Source organism: Sminthopsis crassicaudata, chromosome 1 (assembly GCF_048593235.1).
Source record: "Sminthopsis crassicaudata isolate SCR6 chromosome 1, ASM4859323v1, whole genome shotgun sequence".
NCBI classification, from domain to species: Eukaryota; Metazoa; Chordata; class Mammalia; order Dasyuromorphia; family Dasyuridae; genus Sminthopsis; species Sminthopsis crassicaudata.
In genome coordinates this window covers 167,499,920-167,509,398 of record NC_133617.1, presented here as the reverse complement: position 1 = coordinate 167,509,398, position 9,479 = coordinate 167,499,920, and positions in this window count along the sequence as shown.

The window sequence follows — 9,479 nt, the reverse complement described above, 5'->3', positions numbered from 1 at the left end:
CACACACACATCCTGATTTATGTTTAATAAAATTAAGGGGAAGGTTAAAAAAAAGAAAAAAAATAAATTTATATGATAATTTTGTTATACATTTAAAAGAAATGGGTTAAGATTTACACTAAAATTTCCAGTCTTTTAAGAAATTATTATAGTATGTTATAAGAATTTTTTTTTTTTTTTTTTTTTTTGAGGCTGGGGTTAAGTGACTTGCCCAGAGTCACACAGCTAAGAAGTATCTGAGACCAGATTTGAACTCGGGTCCTCATGAATTCAAGGCTGGTGCTCTATCCACTGCACCACCTAGCTGCCCCAGAAATTTTTTTTGATTCATACATTAATAAAATTTCAAAAAATGGGGAGAAAAGGCAGCTAGGTGGTGCAGTGGTTAGAGCACCAGCTTGAAATCAGGAAGCCCTGAGTTCAAATTTGACCTTGGACACTTCACACTTCCTAGCTGTGTGACCTTGGGCAAGTCACTTAACCCCAATTGCCTCAGCAAAAAAAAAAAGGGGGGGGGGAGAAAAAGAGGAGACAGAAGAGTTTCAAAATCTTTTCATATGTGTATATCAACCTCCAAATAATTTTTTTTCCAATGTTTTATACATCTGTGATTTTCCCCCAGCTATACTACAAAGTTTTCAAGAGCAGAGAGCTTGTTTTTTTTCTTTTTTCTTTTGATATCTCCAAAGTGTCAAATACAGTAGACACACAGAAGCTTATTGAATAACTCTATAATGAATGAATCAATATGTGAATGAATGAAAAATAAGTACATTCTAGAACATCATATATCAGAGATTTGTATATTTTATAAATTGTCTCTTTATTAAAGTGGGGAGGGAGAGAAGAGGATACCTTGTCTGGTGGAGGCCAATTTCTTCTGTTAATAATAATAATAATGTAAGCTAATGCTTTTTGAAAAAATTTGCTTTTGGAGGAACAGAAGAAAGGATATTTTAATTGATATACTATTTTCATTTATTTCTTATACATGACTTGCTTAACATTAGTTGACATACCAGAGAAGGAAAATATCTTTAAAAATGCCAAAGCATTTTTCATCTCCTTTTTAACTTGAAAATTATTACTCATATATTTCTTATGGGAGCTAATTATGTATCCTTTTCTCTATTTCTTTCATTCATTCAACTACTTGAACTTAAATACAAAAAGACAAAAAACAAAAAACCTCAAAACATTTCCATGTATACAGCATAGCATAGAGGACTCAATTTATAATCATAAATTTGTTTCAGATTATTCTCTTTTTAAAAATAAATACTATACGTTGTTTTCAAAGCTCTTTTCCCATATTGTAGGAAGAAATTTTGTTCCTTTTGTTTAATAAATATTTACTAAGTACCTACTATGTACAAAGTACTGATAGGTACCTAGAGAGATACATAGTTTAGATAAGACATAGTCCATGTCCATGGAACATCTAGTACTAGGATAAATTGCAATTATACATAATTTATAATTCACAATATTACATTATAAGTGCATTAGAGAGGTATAAACCAGATTTATATGAGATGAGGGTAGGAGGGGAATGTTGTTACAGAGTGAGAAATCAGGAAAGGCTTAACAAGTTGGGGTTTAAAGGATGGATATAAATTCAGGCAAAGAGAAAGAGGAAGACATGTGTATGGTACATACATACATACATACATACTATTTGCTCTCTTCTCTAAGAATCATGAGACTTGAAGAGGGATGATACTTTTGCCTTTATTTCTTTTACAATCTGTACATTAGGTGTGAGTTAGTTTTTTAACATGTAACCAGTAGACGGATTATCCTTCACCACAAAGCTTGATACGTATTCCCCAATTTATCTCCAATATCATTGTGCATTGCATAGTGGACTAACAATACACAAAAATGAATTCATTTTACTACATATTAATTTACCTTTAGGCCTTATTTGGTTATCAACAGGAAATCTAGACCTACATTTGCCTACACTGTAGGCCCTAGAATATTATTATAAAACTGGACTCAAATTTTGGGTGATTCCCCTTTTCCTTCAAGAGAAGGATTTATGGTTTGGGGTGAAAACCATAAATAACACATTGGTTTTGAATGGTTTCGATTTGAGTTTCTCCCTCTAACAATTCAAAGTAAATTCAGTAAATGTTTCAGAGTTCTTGTCCTGCTGACACAAGTGATAAAAGTGTATCACTTGGCAGTTTGAAAGTTAAAGTACTGGAAGTAAAGGCTACTTACACAGAAATTAATTTTAAGTGACCAAGCTAAGAGGGAAAATGTAATATAACAGATCTGTATTTATAACTTCTTGGAGTCACCCTTGGGCTGTTTAAAACTATGTAACCAAAGCTATATTTCATCTTTCTATCACAGAAAGCCTACTTGGGTTGAATGCAATTCACCTTAGACAGTGCATCCTTGGCTTTAAAGGTTAGCTTTATCCTTTCTATGGCTCTTTTCCCATCTCTCTATTGCTAGAGTTGCTCTAAGGTTGCCTGTGCATCTGTACCATATCTACCTACCTACACATTCTGAGACAGAGTCCAAAGGTTTCATTGGGACACAAAAAATGGTCCATAAAATAAAAAAAAATTAAAAGGTCCTGAACTGGATAACCTATAAGAATTCCTTTCTAGATTTGATTCTATGAATTAACAAGGCAATATAGAACAGTTAGCTAAAAACTAAGAAAATGACATGGACTTTCTACATAGGAAACTCATTTGTATTTTTGTTGTTTTATGAGAAAAAAATAAACCAAGATGCGAGTTCACAAATTTAAATTTTATAAAATCACAAGTTATATTTTGAGAGCCAATATATATTTACTGTCATTTGTCCTTTATTGGTCCAAAAGAACCAGTGATTTCATGGGGTAATTTAAATAAGATAGAGTTGCACAAAGTCATCAGCCTCATTTTGTATTCCAAAGTAACTTAAGTCTAGTGATAGAGATAGTTAACTGGATGTGGCTGTTGTGCATGCTATACCTAGGGGTAGATGGAGTGTTCCAGGACAACTAGCATCTTTAATATGATCACTTGCTGAGTCTTTTGCAGGGCTGTTTTACTTTTGGTGTCTATCTGGTACTTAACTCTCACCTTTAGCTCCAAAAAACCTCCCCAAAACAAAAACAGTGTCAATGATGACAGAGGAATCACAGATAAGGTAAAACAGAAATAGCTAATCAATATGGGGTTTTGGCTTCTACCTTTTTGAAAGGTAGAGGATGAAATTTTTAATGATACTTTGGTATCAAATTGCACCATTCAGTGCAAAGGAGTTAGATGCAAATAATAAAAAAAAGATATGAAGGCCAGTCAGATGATGTTGTATATTCATATATTTAAAAGGTTTTCATTTATTTGTAAATTTAAAACAACATGGTCCCTCAATGTTACTTTATCAACTATTTATTCCCGTACTTAATATTTTGCTTTAATTTTTTATTTTTAAGTTTCTATCAAAATCTGAAACTTTCTACAGAAATCTGAACTGGCAAACTGGATCCTGCAAAAATGTGGGCTATTTTCCCAAAGTCCAAGATAATGGGATCTGACTAAGGATTTTTTCCCCCTCAGCCATTGGTTTTAGAAAATCCTTTTTCATTTGCCTTGTACCAGGAAATATCTTAGATCTTAGTTACTTGTATAGCTGCAAAGACTGAACCAAATGTTGGCTGACAAAATAAGTGCTGGTTTTAAAATTCTTTACTTGGGCTTCTGGATAAAACACTTGTTTACTGAAACAAATGTTTTATTTGGAAAACTTCTGCCAGTGTGGATATTATCCAAGTAACGTACCAGGATATATTGGGATGATGATATCATAGATTTGAGAGAGCTGGCAATTATAGGACCTATAAGGTAAGTGTTATGTTTTTATAATACTAAGAATTCTTTTTTTCAAAGTTCACTTTTGGAACACTTAACAGAAGCTCTAAAATCAGGAAAATATGAAAGACAAACTACTTCCCCCCGAATTTAATTCTGCTTATTTACCAGAATGACTGCATACCCCAAAATCTAATTTATCATTTAAAAACAATACAAATTGCTTCTTCTGTAAGTTTATCTCTTTGGATATGGCTACTTTATAAGGAACACAAAAACAATTTCCTGAAGGGATAAACTTTTCCTTAAGTTGAATGTATTTTAAGATCTTCAAATGAAAAATGTTGGTATCTTTTCCCTCTTTTATTAAAATAAATTAAAATTTTCATGTAACATTATTCATCAACTTGCAGAATGTTAAAGCTAGGGGGAATGCCTCAAAAGCCATCAAATTTTCATTAGATAGTTAGATTTGATTTAAAGAGGATTTATCATGGAACTCCATTGGGGAGTTCTATCATTTCAGTGCTAAAGGACCTCACTGAGCAATGTCTCAATGAAAAGATTGTATCTGTGTATGCGAGAAAGAGTGAGAGGACTGATTTTAGAGACAGGAAGATCTGAAGTCCAGACCCTGACACATTGTCCCTATGTAACCTGGACAAGTCAGTTAATCTCTCAATGCCCCAGGCAACTCTAAGACAAAGTTACACATTGAATTGCCTAATGTACTCAGGTGCAGGGAGTTTTCTCCCTGGGATTTCTCTACGGAGATGAAACAGTCCAGGACCAAACAAAATTACTTTACTTATTTACACTTACTTTGCAAAGTATACTGATGAGCTCTATTCATCTTTCTAGATATTCTTCAAAACATACCCATTCTATGCATTTTGGAACTGGTATACCTTCCAAGGCTAGGACACAAAAAAATAATATAGAAGCAAAGAAAAACACATGCAGGGCCACTTCACACTTTTTTAGACAAATGAGATTACTTTCAAGGTAGAAGGAACTTGAAAGATCATCTAATATAACTTTCATATTTTTCAGATAAGAATAATTGAGATCCAGATAGATCAAGAGATTTGTCCAAATAAGAGTCATGATTCAAACCCAGGACCTCAAAATTCTAATTTGGAGTTCTTTCCATGACACATTGTTTGTAGAAAAACTTTTTTTAAAAATCCAAGTTACTAATTTGCTGCAAGTATCAGATTCTTGAACAGGGTGTTTTAACTCAAGGACCCTGCATAGGTTTCAAAGGGTCAGCAAACTTCAATGGGGAAAAAAAAAGATACATCTTTCTTTTTTATTAATCTTTGGTTTCCTTTGGATTCCTTTGGATTTTTGCATCTTTTAACATATTCTGAGAAGAGGTCTGTAGACTTCACCAGATTGTCAAAGGGGTACAATACAAAAGAAATTAAAAATCTCTACCCTAGAAAGTAAAATAGACTAGAATATCCTGATGAGTATACTCTCCCTATCTGTCACCTGGCTTCCTAGGCCACTGGTAGCTGGTGGTTGATGCAATAACTTGTGAGTTGACTGTCTGGAAAGAGGAAGAAGTACCAGTGGATTATGAATTATGGAACTGGGGAAATCAATTGGTCAGTCAATAAGCATTTTTTTTGGCATCTTCTATGTGTCAGATACTATGCTAAGAAATGGGGATACAAAAATATGTAAAAGATAGATCTTGCCTACAAGGAGCTTACAATCTAATGGGGAAGAAACATTCAATAAACTATGTATAAGCAAACTATATTCAGAATCAATAGAAAATAATCAACAAAGGGAAAACACTAAAATTAAAGGGGATTTGGAAAAGTTTCCTGTAGAATACTGAATTTTAGCTGGGAGCTGAAGGAAGACAGGACACAGAGGGAGAGAGCATTTTAGATATGAGGGACAGCCAGATAAAATGACCCAAGTCAGGAGATGGGAGTATCTTGTTTGAGAAAAAGGATGGACATCTGTGCTACTGAATCAAAGAGGATCTGGGATAACAAAGGATGTAAGGTGTAACAAGTCTGGAAAGCAGATGGGGGAAGAGAAGAAGGGCTTTGAATGTCAAATAGATAATTTTATATTTAATATTAGAAGAGATAAGAAACTGGTAAACTTTATTGAGTATGTAGGCAATGGAGTGAGGAGGGGGATGATATGGTCAGAACTGCTCTTTGGAAAGATCATTTTGGTAGTTAAAAGAAGGATGACCTTGAGTGGAGAGGGACTTCTGGCAAGCCAAACAACTGGCAAGCAAGCTATTTCAATGATTCAGGTGTGAAATGAGGGCATGAACCAGGACGGTATCATTATCAGAGAAAGGAGAGTGTTCAAGGAATGTTTCAAAGGCAAAACTGAAAGGCTTTGGCGAAGGATTGGCTATGGGAGAGTGAAAGAGGAAGAATTGAAAATAATACCTAGGTTTTGAGCCTAGAGGACTGGAATCAGGGAAGGTCTTGGGGGGAAGATAATGACTGAAATTTTGGAGATGTTGAGTTTAAGGTGCCTATGGAATATCCAATTCAAGGTATCTAAATAGGTTGTTGCAGAAATGAGACTGGAGGTCAGTAGAGAGGTTAGGGCTGCATAAGTAGATGTAAGAATCATGGGTCTGAGTTCTAATATAGACAACCTAAGAATTCAAGAATAATATTTTTATTATCTAGTATAAAGCTTTCCCCTTTATAAAGGAAATATTCTCTATTTTCCATAACTATTCCACGTGTCTCCCAATTTCAATCTTTCTATAATTTCATAAAAATAAATTTTTACAAGTTTCTAAAAACTCAGATCATGGTTGAAGGGAGGTAGGATTTGGATTGAGGTCTCTCTCTACACCAGGCTGACTCTCAATTATTTCATACTTCATTCTAAATTAAGTTTTATATAAATATTTTCATAACATCCAGTACCATATTCTCAGGTCCTTGTTAGATGTTATGTTAACATCATAGATACTCAGTTCTACTTCACTGGAACCAAAGTGTTTTCTCAACTTTAGGATATCTTTACATTATCAAAACCCTGGGATTTTAAAAAATCAGCTTTATAAGTTTATAAGATGAACATACAAGTTCATCTTTAAATATTCTTTTTAAAAACTTGTTTTCGAAATCTTATTTTTAATCACCTTTTCCTCCATGTTCCCTACCTCCCCAAGCATCCATCATAAGGAAGAGTGACAGGAAATAATAAAAAGATTAACTGCTAAACATCAAGAATCAAATATACTGCCTGAGCAGAAATGTGCCAAATATTATGAGGCTGGCTGAGGACCAAAGTAATCAGAGCACAACATAAGTGAACTTGAGGGATGGGCAGACATTTGAAAAGGCAGAAAGATTTGAGTTAAAGGCAGTCCTGACAAAACAAAGGGGATATAGCTTTAGTACAATAAATTTACAGAACAAATCTGAGATAAAAGAGGACCTTTTCTCAGCTCATCATCATCATATTTTTCATTAAAAATACCCTTTTGTAGATTTCTGTCTTTGACCTCTAAAAGTTTAAGTATGTGTTTGTATATGTACACACACACACACACACACACACACACATATATATATACATACAGCTATATATTTATATATAAATTGACATTAAGGCATGCTAGTCTTGGGATGGCCTTTTCTTTAAAAATTTCCCAAAATTCCCTTCCCTCTCTCTACATACCCAATCTATTTCTTCAAGTTCTGGCTGTGTAGTACTGATGATATTACTAATTTGTTAAGTGATCTTGTTCAAATCATCTAACCTCATTGCACTTTAGTTTCTTCCTGGTAAGATGAAAAGTATAGACTGATTTCCAAGTTCCTTCTCAATCTTATATTTTTATGAATCTATAAAATTAACAGCGTTTCTTTCCATGGACAATCCTGTTTGGAGCACCTTTTTTTTTCTTTAAAGAATAAGGTTGGGCCTATTCTGAGCATCTATCAAGAAAATATTGCTGGAGACAAGGCTGTTGTTTCTCACTAAGAAAAAAATATCTTTTAAAATTTGTCCTGTGTTTAGCGTCCCATTAGGAATACTACAATCACATTCTATTCCAAAGTATGCAAATTAGTAGAGTTATATAGATAACTAGAATTTGCATAAGGCCTTTTTCAAGAGAGAATCTAATAAATTCATTCACCAAGGCTGCATTGGAAGAGGGTTGGGGGCGGGGGGAAAGAAAGGAGGTAATACAAATACAGAATTATTGTACCAGGATTGAATTCTCCTCATGTTCTTACTTGCAAAGATAAAATACCTGTGCCTAAGGTCAGTTTTCTTGTTGGAGAGTGAAGAGTATGACTCCCATAATGAAATTCTTGAGTTTGTCCGCTGAATATTCCTAAACTTGGAGAAACATGTGTGATGAACATTCTTCTTGTTTAAAACAGTGTTCAGTTTCAGTTCTAACACTGATATTGTTTCAAAACTGTTTTCTCAAGGCCCTCTAGCACACAGTATTATGAAAAAAAAAAGTTGTCAAACTGGTTTTAACACATCTTTTCAAGACTGATAAGCAGTAGGAAGAAGCAGTTTTGAATAGGATAAATTCAGAATTATCCTAGAAGTTTGTCAAAGTAGATGACAATTTTAAAACTTGTGGCTGTTTAATCATCCCAAGTCATTAGAAACTAGTGAAGAGATTTCTCCTGTAACACCTGAGTGAACAGTTTTTCTGGAACAATATTCTTACATCCTGTTAGACTGTCTACCTTTAAACCTGTTTTGTGGGTATTACGAGTGACTGAGTCCAAATTGCAAGTGAGTTTGAAAATGAGTTATTCACTGTTTAAAAAGAAATAAAATCTTAGTTTACTTTAGAGTTTTAGCATATAGTTTTATTTTTCTTAAATCTGATTGAAGATTTAATATTAAAAAATCTTTAATTTTATGATACTCTCTTTTATGTTGCAAAAGATTTAGAAATTATTGTGGATTTAGAGGATATATATATATTTTTTTTTTTGGTGGAGTAGGAAACTCTCTGGATTAAAAATGTTAAATTCTAGGTTTAAATCCTACTTCCAATTCCTTACTTTCCATACTCACTTAATTCCTCTGGTCCTCAGTTTTCTAATCTGTAAAATGAAGGGGTTGGAATGATGATCTATCTAAGATACCCATCCAGCTCTAAATCTCTGATCTTTATGACCTTTTCTTCCATTGTTTCTGCCAATTGACTTACATATTTCCTTATACTCCTTATCTCTTCTCTATTTTGCTGTAACTGGAATCCCATCCTGCCTCACCCTTTTTCCCTCCTCACCTCCCAATCCCTCTCCCAATCCATTCTATATACTAGGTCTGGTTAATTTTGCTAAAATTCAGTTCTGATCATTTTATACCTTCTTCAAACACCTTCAAAGATGTTATTAATTATTATTTACTGAACAAATATTAAAACTTCTTATGCCTGGTGCTCAAGCCTCTCCATAATTTGGTTTCAGCCTATCTTTACATACTGATTTAAGTTAAAAAACATTAACTGTGCTAGGCTTTGGGGAGATACAAGGTTTAGAGAAGATATAATCCTTATCATCATAGAGTTTATACTATAACAGGGGCCATAATGCACATACAGACAAATCTAATAGAAAACAATATGTGAGGATATTAGAGACTTACAAAACAAAGTGTTGTATAAATTCC